Below are 20,107 nucleotides of genomic sequence, written 5' to 3' on the forward strand. Positions count from 1 at the left end.
AGGCTTTTGTTCTTTATTTCCTGTAAATAGATCTCTGGTGGAATAACCAGGACCTGAAATGTTTGGGTCAAGACTGTGAGACAGAGGCACTCTGCTTGGGGATGGTTAGAGCTATTTGGATCAAGGAATGTATATAGTCACTCTGAGTGTGATAGGTAGAACTAAATAAAATAAATTCTAATATTGTTAATTTGTGTTTTATACAGTGTTCCAGCTAAAGGCAGGTTAGTGAGTAGTTACAAGTAGGACTTCTCTTTGGAGCCATACTGCTGGGATTTATTGCTTAACTTTCCACTGTGTGTGTGATCAGTAGAACAAGTAAAAACTACCTATAATCCCAGGCCTGAAGAAAATACAAAATATTTACATTAAGGGATGAAAGTAAACCTGTACTCCGTTAACCATTCTACATTTGATTTGTATCCATTGTCAACTTTTTCCTAAAGTCAGACACATCAGTATATAATGAATACATGCATTATGCTGATATTACTGTTTTGCAACTTAAAAAAAAATAGTGATCTAACATGAACCATTTTCTAGGTTAGTACATATAAGCTTACCTCATGACAAAAGATGACTATACTATTTCTTTGTCTTAGTAACTATTGGTCCATTTAATGAGCATTTAGGTTTCCATTATTTCACCACTGTTATGGTAGTAAAGTGAAGATTCTTAGACATAACATATTAATGTTATTATTTCTTTAGGCTAGATTTCAAACTGAGATGATGAATCCAAGAATATGCACTTTTAATTTCATTTTTTATTGAGATATAATTAACATATCAGTTTCAGATGTAAAGCATAATGATTCAGTATTTGTATATATTGCAAAATGATCACAATAAGTGTAGTTAACATTCATCACCATATATAGTTACAACATTTTTTTCTTGTGATGAGAAGTTTTAAGATTTATTCTTAGCAACTTTCAAAAATACAATATAGTATTACTAACTATAGTTACTATGCTGTATATAACATCTCTGGGATTTATTTATAACTACGTGTCTTCCTTTTAACCAACTTCATCCATCTTAATCCCTCCCCAACCCCTGCTTCTGGCAACCACCAATCTGTTTGCATTTATCAATTTGGGTTTATTTTTAAAAAATTTTTTAAACTTTATTTATTTTTGAGAGACAGAGAGACAGAGCATGAGCAGGGGAGGGGTAAAGTGAGGGAGATACAGAATCCTAAGCAGGCTCCAGCTCTGAGCTGTCAGCACAGAGCCTGATGAGGGGCTCAAACCCACAAACCATGAGATCATGACCCAAGCCGAAGTTGGACGCTTAACTGACTGAGCCACCCAGGCGCCCCTTTATTTTTGTTTTTAGATTCCACATATAAGTGAGATCTTATTCCTTCTCTGCCTCAATTATTTCACTTAGCGTAATGCCCTCAAGGTCCATTCATATTGTTGCAAATTGCAGGATTTGCTTTTTTATGGCTGAATAATATTCTATTGTGTATATGTATATATACATTTTTTAATCCATTCATCTGTGTATGGAAACTGACATTGCTTCCATTTCTTGAATATTTTAAATAATCCTGCAATGAATGTGGGTGCATGTATCTTTTTATTTTATTTTATTATTTATTTATTTATTTATTTATTTATTTATTTTTAATTTACATCCAAATTAGTTAGCATATAGTACAACAATGATTTCAGGAGTAGATTCCTTAATGTCCCTTACCCATTTAGCCCATCCCTCCTCCCACAACCCCTCCAGTAACCCTCTGTTTGTTCTCCATATTTATGAGTCTCTTCTGTTTTGTCCCCCTCCCTGTTTTTATATTATTTGTGTTTCCCTTCCCTTATGTTCATCTGTTTTGTCTCTTAAAGTCCTCCTATGAGTGAAGTCATATGATATTTATCCCTCTCTGACTAATTATGACTTAGCATAATACCCTCCAGTTCCATCCACATAGTTGCAAATGGCAAGATTTCATTCTTTTTGATTGCCGAGTAATACTCCATTGTGTATGTGTGTGTGTGTGTGTGTGTGTGTGTGTGTATATATATGTATACATTTTTTAATCCATTCATCTGTGTATGGAAACTGACATTGCTTCCATTTCTTGAATATTTTATTTTATTTTATTTTATTTTTTTTTTTTTTTTAAATTTTTTTTTTTCAACATTTTTTATTTATTTTTGGGACAGAGAGAGACAGAGCATGAACGGGGGAGGGGCAGAGAGAGAGGAAGACACAGAATCGGAAACAGGCTCCAGGCTCCGAGCCATCAGCCCAGAGCCTGACGCGGGGCTCGAACTCACGGACCGCGAGATCGTGACCTGGCTGAAGTCGGACGCTTAACCGACTGCGCCACCCAGGCGCCCCATTTCTTGAATATTTTAAATAATCAATTTTTAATATATATATATATATATATATATATATATATATATATATATATATATACACCACATCTTCTTTATCCATTCATTCATCGAGATGGACATTTGGGCTCTTTCCATACTTTGGCTATCGTTGATAGTGCTGCTATAAACATGGGGGTGCATGTGTCCCTTCAAAACAGCACACCTGTATCCTTGACTAAATACCTAGTAGTGCAACTGCTGGGTCATAGGGTAGTTCTATTTTTAATTTTTTGAGGAACCTCCATACTGTTTTCCAGAGTGGCTGCACCAGCTTGCATTCCCACCAGCAGTGCAAAAGAGATCCTCTTTCTCCGCATCCTCGCCAACACCTGTTGCTGCCGGAGTTGTTTATGTTAGCCATTCTGACAGGTGTAAGGTGGTATCTCATTGTGGTTTTGCATGTATCTTTTTGAGTTAGTGTTTTCACTTCCTATGGATAAATACCCAGAAGCAGAATTGCTGGGTCATCTGGTAGTTTTATTTTTGAGGAACTTTTTGAGGAACCTCCATACAGTTTTGCAAACTGGCATGCCCAACCAACAGTGCATGAGAGTTCTCGCTTCTCCACATCCTTGTCAACACTTATTTCCTGTCTTTTTGATAATAGCTATTCTAATAGGTGTGAAGTGATATCTCATTGCAATTTCGATTTGGATTTCTCTGATGATTAGTGATGCTGAGTACTCAGGGAGGGAGGGGGGGCGAGAGAGAGAGAGAGAGAGAGAGAGAGAGAGAGAGAGAGAGAGAGAGAGAGAGAGAGGAGTCAGGGAAGTCGCACCCAGGTGTGGTGGGGTGGGGTTTTTAAGCTGCAGCGGTTCCAGGTTTAGGTCTGGGTGGGCCTTTTTTCGCGTCAGGTCGTGCTGTCGCTCTGTGATTGGTTGACCTCCAATTCCTTCTGGCAGCTACTAGGGGCTTTTCCTTGGATTGTGCTGGCAAGATGGCCGTCCCCTCTACTGTGGTTCCAAGGACATCCTAAACAATTAGCAATCATGGTCCCCATAGGATGCTAGTTTCTGATGTGACTCTTGAATGTTGCTATTCTTGGAAACATAGAAACACTTCTTTTTCTTTTAATATGTATGATTTTGAATGACTTATCAGCAGTAGCCATTTACCAATTTTTTTGTTTGTTTAAGTAGGCTCCACATTTAACATGGGGCTTAAACTGAGACCAACACTGAGAAGACAGTGGACTAGCATCTCAAAGGCTGTCTCCAAAGTGCTGAAAATTCTTCCAGGTTTATGTAGGGAAAACATGGGGCAAAGGTGGATGGGTGGTGCAGGTCCGCAGTGAAGGTCAAATCAATCATTGTCTTGGAGTCAGTTGTGGGGGAGGGGGGTTGGTAGGGTGGGGCTTGCTGGCTCAGGGCCATCTTTTATTGCTTGAGGGAGTAGTTGTGGTTCCCATCAGGGAATGCATGCCTGCAGGGTCTTTCTTTTACCTGAGCCTAGAGACAAGCTGGAAAGAATGCAACTAGAAAGTTTGAGGTTCAGCCATCACAGGTCATATCCATCCCGAGGGGAAATGGTCCAGAGATTACTTCTTTCCACCCAGGGGAAGATATTAGAGGGGACCAGAAATTGGAACAACTAATTCCTTCTTTATCTGCTTTACTTTCAAAGAAAATGCCTGTTTTAATAATCTGGGGGTTAAAGACTCTTAATTTGCTTAGCCCAATCCAATATCCACACAATACTGAGATCTTTTCAAAAGGTAAATTAGATTTTGTTATTTTCCTGTTTGAAGCCAGTCAGAGACTTCCCATTGCCCTTAAGGTGGAAACTAATACTCCCAAAAGGGACTATAAGGCTTGGTCTATCTTTTTACTTTCATCTTAAAGCCTTTCTCCATTTTGCTCACTTTGCTCTAAACATATTGGGCTTTTTTCAGGTCCTCCAAACTTTAGGCTCTTCCCTCACTCAGAATGCTGCTCTTTTGGTCTGAGCCACTTCACCATGATAGTTGCTCTTTTATACTCAGGCTTCAGTTTAAATTCCAAGTTTAATATGAAGAGGCCTTCAGAGGCATCCTCTTTAATCTTATTAGATCTCCCTCATTCTATTCTTTGTAACCTGTATCTTTCTCTCATTCCATTTTACTCATTTTTTAAAGTAATTATATGCTTATGTATTGGTTTTAAATTGTAATGCCTCCCCTCTTCCCGCTCCTGCCCCTGCCCCTACCCCCAGTTATTCGTCAGAACTCAGCATAGCAACTTGCCTCCATCAGGTCATGATCTCTATCAGGTTCCTGAGTTCAAGCCCCGTGTTAGCATCTGTGCTGACAGCTCAGAGCCTGGAGCCTGCTTCAGATTCTGTGTCTCCCTTTCTCTCTGCCCCTCTCCCACTCTTGCTCTATATCTCTCTCAAAAATAAATAAACCTAAAAAAATAAAACCTTAAAAAAATAAAAAATAAACAACTTTTCTTTTTAATTTTTTTTTTTAAGTAGCCTTCATGCCCAACATGGGGCTTGAACTCACAACCCTGATATTAAGATTTGAGCTGAGATCAAGAGTCTGACACTTAACCAACTGAACCACCCAGGCAACCCTAAAATAGCTTTAGAGCTAAGACCACAAGGACGACTAGGACTTAGCTAGGCAAAGGACACATAGAAAGGGGACACAGAAATGAGTTTTCAGCACAGAGCCTTTGGAAACTTTCAAGGAGGGAAAGACTGTCTGCAATGAGTGTCATGAGTATTGGATCAGAAATTTGCTTTGCTCCTCTTGGTGAAACATAGGAAAATTCCCCTCTTTTTTTGTAAAGGAACTATTTTTCTGATATATTGCCGTATTTATTTATTAAGTCAGAATCATTAGAGGTGTAGAAAAATGAGCTAGATAAAAATCTTAGTGGAATTAGTTTTGGGGTGCTTCTATTATATGCAGGTGTTGGATAAGGTGACTCACTCCCAGACTGTGAGGTTCTGGCTCTGAGAAGTGAGAATGTGGAGAGTACAAATCAGGATGAGTGGGCTGCTGATATGATCTGTTCCTCTGTTGAATGAAGGAAAACAAATCACTTTTAAAAGGGTATTATATTTTGAACTCCAAAACTTTTTCTATGCCTTTTTGTTAGTAAAGTTATTAGCAAATTAAGGATAATAACCCGCAAATAATCATTGACTAATCACAATCTTAAAGGTAAGTATTTTGGCAAGGAAATGTGAAAAAAAATCTTCATAAGCCAATTGTTAAATTGTTTAGCAATATCTTGCTAAAATATTTCATTTTGTAGCTACTTCCAAACCTGAAAAGTCTATTTTCTTATGGAATTAAGTCATCATAAAGGAGAGATGTGGAGGGAAGAACTATGTCACTTCTCTGTGAGCAGGTCCCTGAGATGGGAAGTGAGTCCCACCTCCCCCTTTCTATGGAGGAGAGCCAGATGTAATAGAACTATATGCCAAGGTGTTCGGACACTGGTAAACTGCATCCTAAGTATGGAGGGTTGGAGGGGGATATCCAAGATGAGAATAAAACAAGAGACTTTAGGGGCTTCTGGGTGGCTGTGAAGTAGGTGAGATGATTCATTTTCAGAAATACCAAATAAATGCTGTGCTGTCTAGTTAACAATAATTCACAACCTATTGGAAATATGTACAAACTGCCCCCCACCCAATGGAGTCCCAAACCCTTAGACACTTCACTTCCTGGTTCTTCCTCTCTCCATTTCAACGGGCTTATTTTCATGGGCTTTGCCATGAGCATGCGTCAAAGAACTGAAGTCTCTGCATCACCTAAAGGAATGTACTTTTTGCCTTACATGGGCATAGGCAACTTCCGGGTAAGGCTGTAACCTCTGTAGTACTCAGCCAATGAGGAACCAGGGAAGGGACTTGCATGCCAGGAGATAAATTGCCTGCTGTAACTGCTCCACGTGTGGCTGTCCATCAGACAGCTGCTCTTGCAAGAACATTAATTAAAGCCTCGCTTCGCTGTGCTTCCAGTCTCCGCGTCTCTCCCTTGATTGGGTCAGTGGGCTCATTTCTCACAGTGGTCCAATTGGTTAAGTGTCCCACTTTGGCTCAGGTCATGATCTCATGGCTCATAAGTCTGAGCACCGCCCCCCCCCCCCCCGCACCCGCCCCCACCCCAGGCTCCTTGCTAGCAGTGTGGAGCTTGCTTGCTTGTGATCTCACTGTCCTCTCTCTGCGTCTCCCCTGCTTGTGATTTTTCTCTCTCAAAAATAAATAAATAAAAACTTAACAACAACAACAAAAAACACCAACAAGAGACTTTAGCTCTAGATCTTTCTTTGCCTCTAATTTTCTCCAAGTCAGCTCACTTTCCCTGGAAACAGATGATGAACTTGACATCTGTTCTGATCTCCAGGTTAAACGTTCTGGGAGCCAAGTCAGTGAAACATGAGTCCCTGGAGATCTCTCCAGTACATTGCTAGTTCTGCTTTGTTCTCTAACTATAATTGTGATTTGGAGGTGTTGCAATTTGTGAGTAGGCCAAGGAGGGCAGATGCATTCCTACAGGTTGTGGGGAGGAAAAATAATTTTCTTTGAAAAAGAAATTTTTTTTAAGTTTATTTATTTATGTTGAGTGAGTGCACAGAAGGGGCAGAGACAGAGAGACAGAGAGACAGAGAGAGAGTCCTAAGCAGGCTCTTGCACTGTCAGTGTGGAGCCTGATGCGGGGCTCGAACTCACAACCATGAGATCATGACCTGAGCTGAAGCCAAGAGTCAGAAGCTTAACTGACTGGGCCACTCAGGTGCCCCATAATAATTTTCTTCTTACCCTTCTAGATTTTTTTAAACTTGTTTTATTTTTTATTTTTTAAAATTTACATCCAAATTAGCATATAGTGCAAAAATGATTTCAGGAGTAGATTCCTTAGTGCCCCTAAAAATATGGAATGCTTCCTGAATTTGCGTGTCATCCTTGCGCAAGGGCCATGCTAATCTTCTCTATATCATTCCAATTTTAGTATATGTGCTGCCGAAGGGAGCACTTACCCTTCTAGATTTTTGCCTGAGACATCCCCTATAATAGAAGACAGATTAACAGGAGAAAAACATAAGAAAGTTTAATAACATGTATATCTCCTGTATACATGGGAGATACCCAGGAAAACTGCATTAACTCCCCCAAATGGCACAAGCCACTAACCTAAATAACATCTCCAGCTAAAGATAAAAAGATGTTGTGTTGGGGGGGGGGGGGGGTTGGGGAGCAGTTATGGGAGGTTGCCGACGGGGAGAAGCACAGGAAACAAAGGTAAGGTTGTTATGCAGATTTAAGTCATTGCCTTCTGCATTGACCAGAGCTTCTGGAGATTTAGAGTCATCCTTCTCTTCCTAGTACAGAAGGGAGAACCCCTTACAAATGGAGATTTCCCTGATAAATGTAAATGTTTCTTGCAAAAGGAGAACTTCTATGCAGATTTCAGAGCTTCCCCTGTGTCTGCTGTTTCTTAAAAATAACCAGCTTAAAATAATATACTGAAAGGACATATTTTGGGGTAGTATATTTTGCTCCCCTTCAGTCCCACTTTTGAAACTGTAAAGTTTCACAATCCAGAAGCAAAATTGATAAATTGCTCCATATCTCACTTAACTAGTCTCTCAATCCTAATAGATCAGCTCAGTTAAATAGATGTGTTTCATTTCAGGAGGCAGCGCTGATGGGAGTGGGCTTCCAAAATTAGGTCTATGCTGTGCTAGAAATGAGGTATTTAATAAGAGGAATTTCTATGGAAACAAAAGAAAAATAAAGATTGATGGATGGAGCAAATTATAAACCCAATCAGTCCTGACGGCAGCCAGTTAGTATTTCTAGTTATTGGGCTCGATGCATCTTTTGCAATTTGAAATTCTCTAATGATATTGAAGGGGTTCAGGATAGCACCCCTACCGCCACTTTGAGATGAGGATTATTATTATTTTTGTTTTAAGTTCATCCATTTACTTTGAGAAAGAGAGAGAGAGTGAGAGAGCAGGAGGGGCAGAGAGAGAGAGAATCCCAAGCAGGCTCCGTACCATCAGCAGGGCCCCAAGCAGGCTCCACACCATCAGCAGGGAGCACGACATAGGCTCAAACCCCCAACCTTGAGATCATGACCTGAGTGGAAACCAAGAGTGGACACTTACCCAACTGAGCCATTCAGGCACCCCAGGCATGTGGATTATGTTCAGCTGAAAGCACTTGAGACCCTGCAGGCTAGAGAAACTTTTTGTCCCTCCCTTTGTTAGAATAACAGCTAGTGAGATTCTAACAGGATGCTGGAGGCCAGCAAAGAGGAAGTCATGCCAGCTTTCAGGAAAGTCAGAGGACTGTCCTCAAAGCACTCCACAAAAAGCCAGATCAAACCAGATAGGCTCCAGCTTGTTAGTGCCATGACAGGAAATCCCTGACCAAATAAGGAAGAAGGGGCATGAAACAACTGCTCTTCTTATCACCCTGTGAAATGCATGCCTTTCCTGTGAAATCCCCGACCTCTGTCCCCTTCTCCTTAGTTCAAGATGACGTATATACCTCATTTGCCTGTCTTTGGAATTTCCATGTCTATGTGGATTCCCCAGTCATATGCCTATTAAATTTGATTTTCTTCTGTTAATCTATTTCATGTCAATTTGATTCTTAGTCCAGCTAGAAGAATCATTGAAGAGGCCAGGAATTCTTGCTCCCCAACAATATCATCAACTGTTCAGATAAACTTTCTGAGTGGCCCATACAAACCACAACAGGCATGAAGGTTGTCTAGACATCAACTATTGGGGGAAATTCTCTTTTAAGTTTATATCATCAAGTTGTCCACATTCAGGTTGCAGGGCTTTAGGGAAAAGGGCAGTTTTAGCTCGTAGTGATTCCAACTCAAAAAGATGGGAGAAAACTAAAAATATTAGTTTGGAGAGTTGCAGCCTGATACTTGAGGAAAATAGAATTGAGGATCTGGTCCAGTTTATAGGTAAATAACAACTTCGAAAACAACATGACTAAAATCTAATGTCTACAAAGGTGCAAAAATAATTTCTCTTTATATTCACCCCCATTTTATCAATCATAACCATGGTAAGACTTATTTGTTTGCAAAATAAGTCTCATCTCATTAAACTTGGCCTAATTATTTACGTAAGTGCAGCAAAAATAGTGGCTGACCATATAGCCTCTTTTAAAATTGTTCTATTGGAACTTTTCATAAGGAATCTCAGATTGAACTTTTAAAAGCCTCAAGCCCAGGAAGCCAACCCAATGACTTGTCATCCAACTTCACGTGTAATACCTATAGATTTGGTTAATTCCTTTCTTGTTTGAGGTCCCTAAAATATTATGAGGTTCCTGAGTTTGCCAGGAAGTGGCCTTTATTAGTCACCTGCTAAGGCTGACAGGAGCCCTAAAGAAAGGTAGTAGACCATTTTTCCAAGAGGATTTATTGACTCCATAGTTTCCAATTTTGTGCCATTGCAAGGAGAGCAGAGGGGTGTCTGGTGGCTCAATCAGTTAAGTATCCGACTCTTGATTTCGGCTCAGGTCATGATCTCACAGTTCACGAGTTCAAGCCTGTATTAGGCTCCACGCTGGCAGTGTGGAGCCTGCTTGGAATTCTCTCTCTCCCACTCTCTCTCTGCCCCTCCTCCTCCTCCTCTCTCTCTCTCAAAAGTAAATAAACTTAAAAAGAAAAAAGATTGAGAAAAAACCAATGAGAACAGACTCTTTTTTTTTTAATTTTCTTTAAATCCAAGTTAGTTAATATATAGTGTAATAATGGTTTCAGGAGAAGAAGAACAGATTCTTATTGAAGATATGGAAATAAGTATATTGCCATTCAGTAAGTTTCTAAATTTTAGAGGGATCAGATAGGGAGAAAAAGTAATTGTTTCATCCTTTTTCATAAAGGTATAGCTTTACCAAATTCGTGTAAGTCATTGGAGCTTAAGTGAAAAAGTGTCCATAAATCTGGAAAATCAAAACATTAAAGAACCTGTAATGTTTCAAATAAAAAGTCATAAAAACTATAACCATCCTTATCAGTTTATTCAATCCCATGTTATTAACTGTGGTTCTGCTTGAATCCAGTTTTCCCATTAGTTCTGGAAATGCTTATTTCAGTTTTATGAGCTTAAAAGTTATCAGAAACCTCTGTTTGCCAGAGTTTTTCCCATGAATCTCCTTGAAGATGAAATAAATACTTTTGCAGCAATGCACTTGAAAAGCCTAAGAGTAAAGCAATAGCTGTAAATGGCAAAAGACTTAAAAATGGCCATGATTAAAGATCTGATGAGAGTTCACGAAAATGCAATTGACAAGGAGCTTTGGTTATTTTTCTGACAAAAACCATTTTAAGATAATAATAACTGGAGACTCCTGGGTGGCTCAGTTGGTTAAGTGTCTAACTTTGGCTCAGGTCATGATCTCATGGTTCGTGAGTTTAGGTCCCACATCAGATTCTGTGCTGACAGTGTGGGGCCTGCTTGGGAGTCTCTCTCTCTCTCTCTCTCTCTCTCTCTCTCTCTCTCTCTCTCTCTCCCTCTCCCCTCCCCTCTCGTTCTCTATCTCTCAGAATAAATAAATGATCTTTAATTGGAATTATGACTAATAACATTATCCTAGGACATATCAGATTTCTAGGAATTTTATACAATTTCTGGAACACTTCTATACAAGTTACAAATGCAACATGAAGAAGGCTTAGTATTACTTTTTATTTGACAATGCTTCTCATGTAATTTAACATATAAAATAAGTCTAATTAGTTGAGTATCTGTCTTTTATAAGGAGAGAACAAATCTTTTGAGATGTTCCAAGGACCCTCTAAAAATTTCCAAAGTTAACTTCAGGTCAAAAAGACTTCATTTAGAATTGATTTTGGGAAGTGTGTCAAAAATATTAAAAGGTTTGGACACTTGACTAAATAGGATGAGAGATCATTATGAAACAATAGTCAATTATCCATTTAACCAAAGCAACACAAATTTTAAAGGCAAATACAGAAGGTTATATAACTGTGAGCAAAACTTACCTTCTATAATACTGAGAAGACTCAGTTTTTTAAAGTAATCAAAGACCTGAGTAAGACAACATGAAGCACGAAAAACTATTTTGGTAAGACACAAAACCTTTGCTTTCTAGGTAAATTATTTAAAAGATAAACACTTCACAATCTCTTATTATCAAAAGGAGACCAATAGTCTAAGAAAACATTTTCCTTTTAACAGATGGAAGAATATTAAGTTCTGTTTTACATAAGTACATTATTGATACTAAGATTTATTTTTACAACCCTGATAATAACAATTAAATTTTATCCAGTTTAATTACACAAGATAAAATTTTCTCTTTTTTTCCCCTGTCTCCCTCCCTGTCTTTCTATACCATTATGTCCTTTGTTCTCCTCTTTCCCATTCTGAAATGACTAGTTTTATTTTGGGACAAATTTACTTTCTTTTCCCTTAAACAAAATGCATCATCATACTGTAAAAATTAGTAATGGAAAACGCCAAAACATATCTTACTTTCTTTGCATACAAAGTGGTTTCCTTTTCTTCTAGTCGTTTTAATTACATATATTCATTCAAATTCTTTTTTTTTAATGTTTTATGTATTTTTGAGAGAGAAAGCATGAGTAGGGGAAGGGCAGAGAAAGAGGGGGCCAGAGGATCCAAAGTGGGCTATGCGCTGACAGCAGAGAGCTTGATGTGGGGCTCGAACTAATGAGCTGTGAGATCATGACCTGTGCCAAAACTGGACACTGAACCAACTGAGCCACCCAGGTGCCTCTTAATTCAAATACTTAACCTTTAGAAACTTTAATTTCTAGTGAAAACTAAGAATTAAGCAATTATGAATTGTCACACTAGCATTTTATACATTGGTAAATTTATGAATGTGTCATAATTTCCAGAAACACACTTTTTTTATAGTGCAGTCTTCCAAATTGGCACAAGATGTGTTTACTAACAGACCCAAATTTATCTCTAGTTCCTCTGTAATAGGAAGTCAAAAGTATGACCTATGTTCAGTAATTAATGTTCAATATTTTATCTTATTTGGAAATGATCTAGATATTTGATAAAATTCCATGATTTAATTTTAATTAGCAAAAACTCATAAGGTTTTGAGTTACCAAGAAGATTTTGGAAACTCTTTTTAGGCAGACAAAAAACATAGTTATTGCTGAAAAGTTTTCCTAAAAATTCTTATTACATACATCTTACATACATCTAAATACATACACTTACATACATCTAAATTTTATATCTATCTAAGTCACTTGCTCCCAGGGGTGCCTGGGTGGCTCAGTCAGTTAAGCGCCTGACTCTTGATTTCGGATCAGGTCATGATCTCATGGTTTGTATAATCGAGCCCCACATTGGGCTCTAAGCTCACAGCATGGACCCTGCTTGGGATTCTCTCTCTCTCCTGGTCTCTCTGCCCCTCCCATGCTCATGCTCCCTTTCTCTCCCTCTCAAAATAAATAAATAAACATTAGAAAAAAATCACTTGCTCCCAATATTTGTGTTTACACTATTCATAAAACTTCATGGAACATTAGACAATGTCAGCCATCATCCCAAGCTATTTGTTTTTGCTGATAAATTTTGTAACAAAGATAACATAAGTTTATTTGATCAGTAAACTCAGGTAGAATAAAAGTTGCATGTCATGGGGCGCCTGGGTGGCTCAGTCGGTTAAACGTCTGACTTTGGCTCAGGTCATGATCTCAAGGCTCGTGAGTTCTAGCCTCACGTCGGGCTCTGTGCTGACAGCCTGGAGTCTGCTTCAGATTCTGTGTCCCTCTCACTCTGCCCCTCCCTTGCTCATGCTCTCTCTCTCTCTCTCTCTCTCTCTCAAGAATGAATAAAATATTAAAAAAAAATTTTTTTTTTAAGTTGCATGTCTGCATTATATTAAATGTGATTTTGAAGGCATGCCTATTTCAATTAAACCAGAAAAATTAAATTAACTTTTTATTTAGCAAAGATTATCTCAGATCACATGAACTTGAAAAACATTTTATTTAGCAAAGATTATCTCAGCTCACATGAACTTGAAAAACATTTGAGTTAGTTTCTCTATTTCTGGTAGTTTAGAAATACTTAATTCATATAAATGCTTATTTTAAGCCAGGTAAATAGAGCTTTTTTGCAAATTCATTTTGGCAATACCATTGGATGTAGAAAAATATCACATATCTACAACACATAAGCATACAGGTAGATACAGAGACATTACGGCTACTGTTCTAAAATTTTAGCCATGTGTCAGTTACAGTAAATAATACAAACTTCACTATTTATTTATTTATTTATTTATTTATTTATTTATTTACTTATTTATTTATTTATTTATTTATATTTTAGAGAGCACAAGTTGGGGAGAAGGGCAGAGGGAGAGAGAGAGAAAGATTTTTAAGTTGGCTCCATGCTTAGCGGGGAGCCGAAGGCAGGGCTTTATGCAAGGCTTGATGAGGCACTTGATCCTATGACCCTGGGATCATGACCTGAGCCAAAATCAAGAGTGGGTCACTGAGCCAACTGAGCTACCCAGGTGCCCCAAACCTTGCTACTTTGGTAAAGACTGTTGGATCCAAATTTTGTTTTGGTAGTTGGAATAAGGTAAGTTCACCTGCTCAAATGGCTAAAGCATTATGCTACTATTTATGGAGAATACATTTTTTTATTCACCAAATTTCCAAATACAGTAAAACCTTGGATTGTGAGTAACTTCTACAAGTGTTCCACAAGACGAACAAACATTTCTAATAAATTTTAACTTGATAAACAAGCAATGTCTTGCAATACGAATAGTATGTTATGCTGAACGTCACATGATCACAACTGAGCCAATGGTTCTCCTCTCTCTCTCTCTCTGTGGGATTCTGGGTGATGGTCTCCCATGCTCTGATGTTTGATCTCAGGCCGTGGTGTTTGGCAGAAATCAGTGATTTTTCAGAACATTGAAAAGTGCCCACAACTTTCACTAGTGTGGCACTAGTGTGTTTTTGTTGCTTCAAAGCACTTATGGACAGTCCTTTGCTTTTCCATACAAGAGTAAACTTAGGAATGTTTTGGTTCATTCTAGGTCATTGGATAGGTTCCTTGTTAAAGTTGCACCAAAAGAAAAAGATTCCATTGAGCCAATAGATAGTAGTTATACCTTTAGTGATAGTAAAAGTCATCCTACACAATAACCCTCCTTTCTCTTGTCTCCCTCACATCAGCCATGAAGGTTTTCAAAGGTAAATGTAGGTTAATTTTTTTCTGTATATTTTATATATTCTTTATTATTTTGTGTTATGTTACAGTATTGTAACATACAAGTGCTTTGGATTACAAGCATGTTTCTGGAATGAATTATGCTCTCAAACCAAGGTTTTACTGTAGTTCTTTGGATGGCTCTTAAGTCGTAGAAAATATGGGGTAAAAAATTTACATCACAAAGACATAAAAAGTACCCAAGTTTTCTCCAAGAAAATTTAGGGTATATTTGCCTATATCAGAGGTCTAGAGTAACTACTATGTAAATTTTTCTTTTTCTTTTTTCTTAAATGCAATGTTCTGATCTTTTACAATATTTTCAAACATTTTGAGATGAATAGGAAAGGCTTGAGGATTGAAAAGAATAGTTGAACTTTGAATTGTTTCTAGAGCCAAAGTTCTAGTCTGGTAGAGATTTGCAAGACAAAGACCCTTGTATTCAATTCCCCAAAGAACTAGATTGTAACCTGAAATATCAAAAGGCTGACCCACCCATTTTACTAAATTTACTTCTATATATCATGGAGATTTCCAACTAAGATGAAAATCAAAAGATTTCTACATTCTAGAGCTTTGGGGGTTTAATGCTGTATGCTTTTAAAAAATCTATCTGAAGCATTTAACAAAAGCCATCTTACTGAGTAATTCAACCTTGGGCCAGTTCACCTTAAAGGGGAAAACATTGACCTCTAGGTAATCCCTTTCCTGATAATGTGTAGGAGGGCCTGGGAGAAATTCTAGATATCCATTTTCTATGTGAGAAGGGTTTTCCCCAGGGGACCATCTGGCTTGTCTCAGAACTATAGTATAACCATGGGAAAGAAGAACGCCTTAGCAGCCAATTAAGATCCCTGGGACTGAGGTTGTGAATGTCTACTGATTTTTTTTTTTTTTTTTTTGTCTATTGATCTTTTTTTTTTTTTTTTTTTTTTTTAAATTTTTTTTTTTAAGGTTTATTTATTTTTGAGACAGAGAGAGACAGAACATGAATGGGGGAGGGTCAGAGAGAGGGAGACACAGAATCTGAAACAGGCTCCGGGCTCTGAGCTGTCAGCACAGGGGCCCGATGTGGGGCTCGAACTCACGGACCGCGAGATCGTGACCTGAGCCGAAGTCGGCGCTCAACCGACTGAGCCACCCAGGTGCCCCTGTCTATTGATCTTTTTAAGGAATTCTCTAAGGCTAGCCACCATACTTCTCCAGACACAGGCCTGCCAATCTGGAACACCAAAGGGGTGCTACTAGTATGGGACTATTCTAGCACTAAGGAGACAATGAATGTTGAGATGACAAAGGCCCATTATGTATTGGCACCCATTATGACAAACTCCCCTGAGAGCTGGCACAGTTGAACAAAAAGGATGCTGCTTCTTAGATCCACAGCCTGTTCAGCTGTCTGCTAGATGCATGCTAGTACATGCATCCTCCAGCTGGCAGAGACCAGAGAGAATATTCTCACTGGTTACACACCCAAGCTCTCGACATAAAACAAGATGAGAGAAAAACCTAATTAGATCTATGGTTATCCTCCTTATGACAATGCAAAAAACAGAGACAAAAAACAATGACCATCTCTGGGAAGAAAAGGATCAAAAGAAAACAAGAGTGCTCATGACAAATTTTTACCAAAGTTGCTATCCCAAGGATAAATATAAATATTTGCTCCTGCTAACCTAAATTTGGAAAGGAAAGGTTAAGAAACTTTACCTTCCTCTGTCAACAAGATCGATCCTGGAGAGATGACTTTGGTAAGAATTCTTACCGGGATCCTATCTGTAGGCTCCAGAAAGAGTATGGTGTCTCAGAAAGTTTCTTCGTGGTTGTGAAACTGTGGGAAAGGAAAAAATAATTTTCCCTTTGCCCTTCTAGATTCTTGGCTGGGACATCCCTGTAATAAAAGCAGATTAATACAACAAAACAAAACAAAGTTTAATAACATGTATATCTCCTGCATATACAGGAGATACCTAGGAAAACTGAGTAACTTCCCCTTGATGGCACAAGCCACTACCCTAAATAACATCTCCAGCTAAAGACAAAAAGAAGATGTTGGGGGGGGCGGGTGGCGGGGAGGGGGGGGGAGGGAGGAGTCCAGTTATTGGAGGTGATCAGAAAAAGCACAGTAAACAAGGGTAAGGTTTTTATGCAGATTTAAGTCATTGCCTTCTGCACTGATAAGTTTCTGGAGATTTGGAGTTATCATTTTCTTCCTGGTAGGGAGAGGAAATGTTTCATTTCTCAGGGGTAGATACTTGGAAGTAGAAATGCAAGATGGTAGAGTAAGTTTGTGTTTAATTTTTAAAAATGTTTATTTATTTATTTTGAAATAGAGAAAGAGAGAGAAAGAGAGAGAAAGAGGCAGAGAGAGAGGGAGAGAGAGAGAATCCCAAGTGGGCTCCCTACTATCAGTGCAGAGCCCAATGAAGAGCTCTATCTCAAGAACCATGAGATCATGACTTGAGCTGAAATCAGGAGTCAGACACTTACCCAACTGAGCCACCCATGTGCCCCTATGTTTAATTTTTAAAGAAATGTCTAAACTATCTTTCCAAGTGGCTGCTTGAGGATTCTACTCTAATATAGGATAGGAGTCCTTTATCAGATATATGATTTATGAATATTTTCTCTCACTTTTTGGTTTGTCTTGTAACTTTCCAAGTGGAGTCTTTTGAACTGAAACATTTTAAAATTTGATATTCAATTTATTTTTTTTATTGATTATACTTTTCATGTTTTATCTAAGAAATCTTTCCCTAACCCAAAGTCAGGAAAATTTTCTCATAATTTTTTTTAAAGTTCATTTAATTTTGAGAGAGGGAGAGATGGACAGAGTGTGAGCAGGGGAGGGGCTGAGAGAGAGGGAAACACAGAATCTGAAGTGGGTGCCAGGCTCTGAGCTGTCAGCATAAAGACTGGCTCGGGGCTCAAACCCACAAACCTCGAGATCATGACCTGAGTTGAAGTCTGACACTTAACTGACTGAGCTATCCGGGGGCCTCCATAATATTTTCTTGTAAGAATTTTAGTTTATGCATAGTGAGTCCATGTTTAGGGCCAAGATCCATTTTGAGTAATTTTTGTTAAATCTATGAGTTAATGATCTAAATTCACTGTGGATATCTAGTTTTTGAGGTTATCCTTTCCCCGTTGAATTGTCTTGGTACCTTGGTCTAAAACCAATTTATTATAAATTTAATGGCTTATTTTTGGACTCACCTTAATTCAGTTGATCTATGTGTCTCTCTTCATGCCAACCACATTGCCTTGATTACTGTAGTTTTATAGAAAATTTTGAAATGGAATAAGCTTTCTTTTTCAAAAATTTTCTTTTGCTATTCTGGATCCTTTGCATTTCTGTATACATTTTAGGGTCAACTTGTCAGTGTCTATAAAAAAAAAGAGCTTGCTGGAATTTTGACCAAGATTATGTTGAATCTATATTTCAATTTGGTGAGATCTGTGTCTTTCTAATGACATGGCTGAAATTATGAATTAGTTCTTGTAGTTATATTGTGGATTCTTTGGAATTTTCTGCATATCAGATCATATTGCCTGTGAATAAAGACTTTTTTACTTCTTCCTTTCTCATGTAGATACTCTTCATTTACTTACTTTTCTTAAGTGATGTTTTAATCTGTTCAGATGGGTATAACAAAAATATCATAAACTGAGTGGCTTAAGCAATAATTTATTTCTTACAGTTCTGGAGGCTGGGAAGTCCAAGATCAAGGATGTCAGCAGATTAGATGTCTAGTTAGACTAGTTTCCTGGTTCACATATAGCCATCTTCTCTCTCTGTCTTCACGTGGTGGAAAGGTAAGGTGGCATTCTGGGGTCTTTTATAAGAAGAGTAATCCCCCAAAACTCAACCTTCAAAAGAGCCTCACCTCTAAATACTAGCAGACTGAGGATTAGTTTTCAACATATGAATTTGGGAAACACAAACATTCAGACGACAGCACCTGATTACCCATTACAATGTTGAATAGAAATTTTGGGAACAGATGTCCTTGCTTTCTTCATAGGGGAAAGCATTCAGTCTTTCCCCTAAGAACATACTTGTTTTTCATGAGTTGCATTTATCAGGTTAAAAAAGTTCTTTTTTATTTCTAGCTTTTTGAGAGGTTTTAAAAATTTGTTTGTTTTTTGTTTTTATCATGAATGGATTTTGTCAAGCACATCCTGCATCCATTAAGAGGAACATATGTGCTTTGTTCTTTATTCTACTAATAAGATATCAAATTAATAGTTATTTGGATGTTAAACCAACCTTGCATTCCCAGTTTAAATCCCACTTGGTCATGGTACATTATCCATTTTGTATGTTCCTAATATATTGTTGAGGACTTTTGTGTGTAGATTCATGAGGGATATTGGTTTTCTTTCTTTTTTTTTTTTTTAATATTTAGCTGGCTTTGGTGTCAGGGTACCCTGATACAAAGTGTTTCCTTCTCCTTTGTCTTCTGGAAGAATATGGGAAGGATTGGTATTATTTTTTCTTCTTTAAATGTTTAGTAGAATTCATCAGTGAAGTTGGGCTTGAGTTTTACTTTTGTGGGAAGATTTCAAGTAATTAATTCAATTTATTTTTTTGTAGGTATATTCAAATTTTGATTTTTTCTTGAATTTTAGTAGCAGTATTTTTGTATTTTTTAGGAATTTTTCCAATTCATCTTAGTTGTTAAATTTGCAGTATACTCTTATGTAATTCCCTTATGATAATTTTAAGTTCTGTAAAATCATTAGTGATATCTCCTTTTCATTTCTGACTTCATTAATTTGTTTCTTTTCTTTTTCTTGGTCAGCTTCTCTTCTTTTTAAAATGAAGATAATCCTTATATGATGAACTGTTACTTCATTTTCTATCTTTTTAATTAAAAAAATTTATTTTTATGTTTATTTAATTTATGTTTTAAATTTACATCCAAGTTAGTTTATAGTGCAACAATGATTTCAGGAGTAGATTCCTTAATGCCCCTTACTCATTTAGCCCATCCCCCCTCCCACAACCCCTCCAGTAACTCTGTTTGTTCTCCATATTTAAGAATCTCTTATGTTTTGTCCCCCTCCCTGTTTTTACATTATTTTTGCTTCCCTTCCCTTATGTTCATCTGTTTTGTCTCTTAAAGTCTTCATATGAGTGAAGTCATATAATATTTGTCTTTGTCTGACTAATTTTGCTTAGCATAATACCCTCCAGTTCCATCCACGTAGTTGCAAATGGCAAGATTTCTTTCTTTTTGATTGCTGAGTAATGCTCCATTGTATATATGTACCACATCTTCTTTATCCATTCATCCATCAATGGACATTTTGGCTGTTTCCATACTTGGGCTATTGTTGATAGTGCTGCTATAAACATTGGGGTACATGTGTCCCTTTGAAACAGCACACCTGTATCCCATGGATAAATACCTAGTAGTGCAATTGCTAGGTCATAGGGTAGTTCTATTTTTAATATTTTGAGGAACCTCCATACTGTTTTCCAGGGTGGCT

General features: G+C 37.7%; 1 long non-coding RNA gene and 1 other non-coding gene across 4 annotated transcripts in view; one reads left to right on the forward strand and one right to left on the reverse strand.

Annotated features, from left to right (window-relative positions):
* Positions 1-20,107, forward strand: part of LOC131507318 (uncharacterized) — a 189,876-nt gene that overhangs the window by 46,732 nt on the left and 123,037 nt on the right. The window lies entirely within an intron of this gene.
* On the reverse strand, positions 7,259-7,365 carry LOC131508152 (U6 spliceosomal RNA). The gene has a single exon (XR_009259863.1). It is a non-coding gene; the product is annotated as a U6 spliceosomal RNA (small nuclear RNA).

Source organism: Neofelis nebulosa, chromosome 3, assembly GCF_028018385.1.
Source record: "Neofelis nebulosa isolate mNeoNeb1 chromosome 3, mNeoNeb1.pri, whole genome shotgun sequence".
In the NCBI taxonomy this organism is placed as follows: domain Eukaryota; kingdom Metazoa; phylum Chordata; class Mammalia; order Carnivora; family Felidae; genus Neofelis; species Neofelis nebulosa.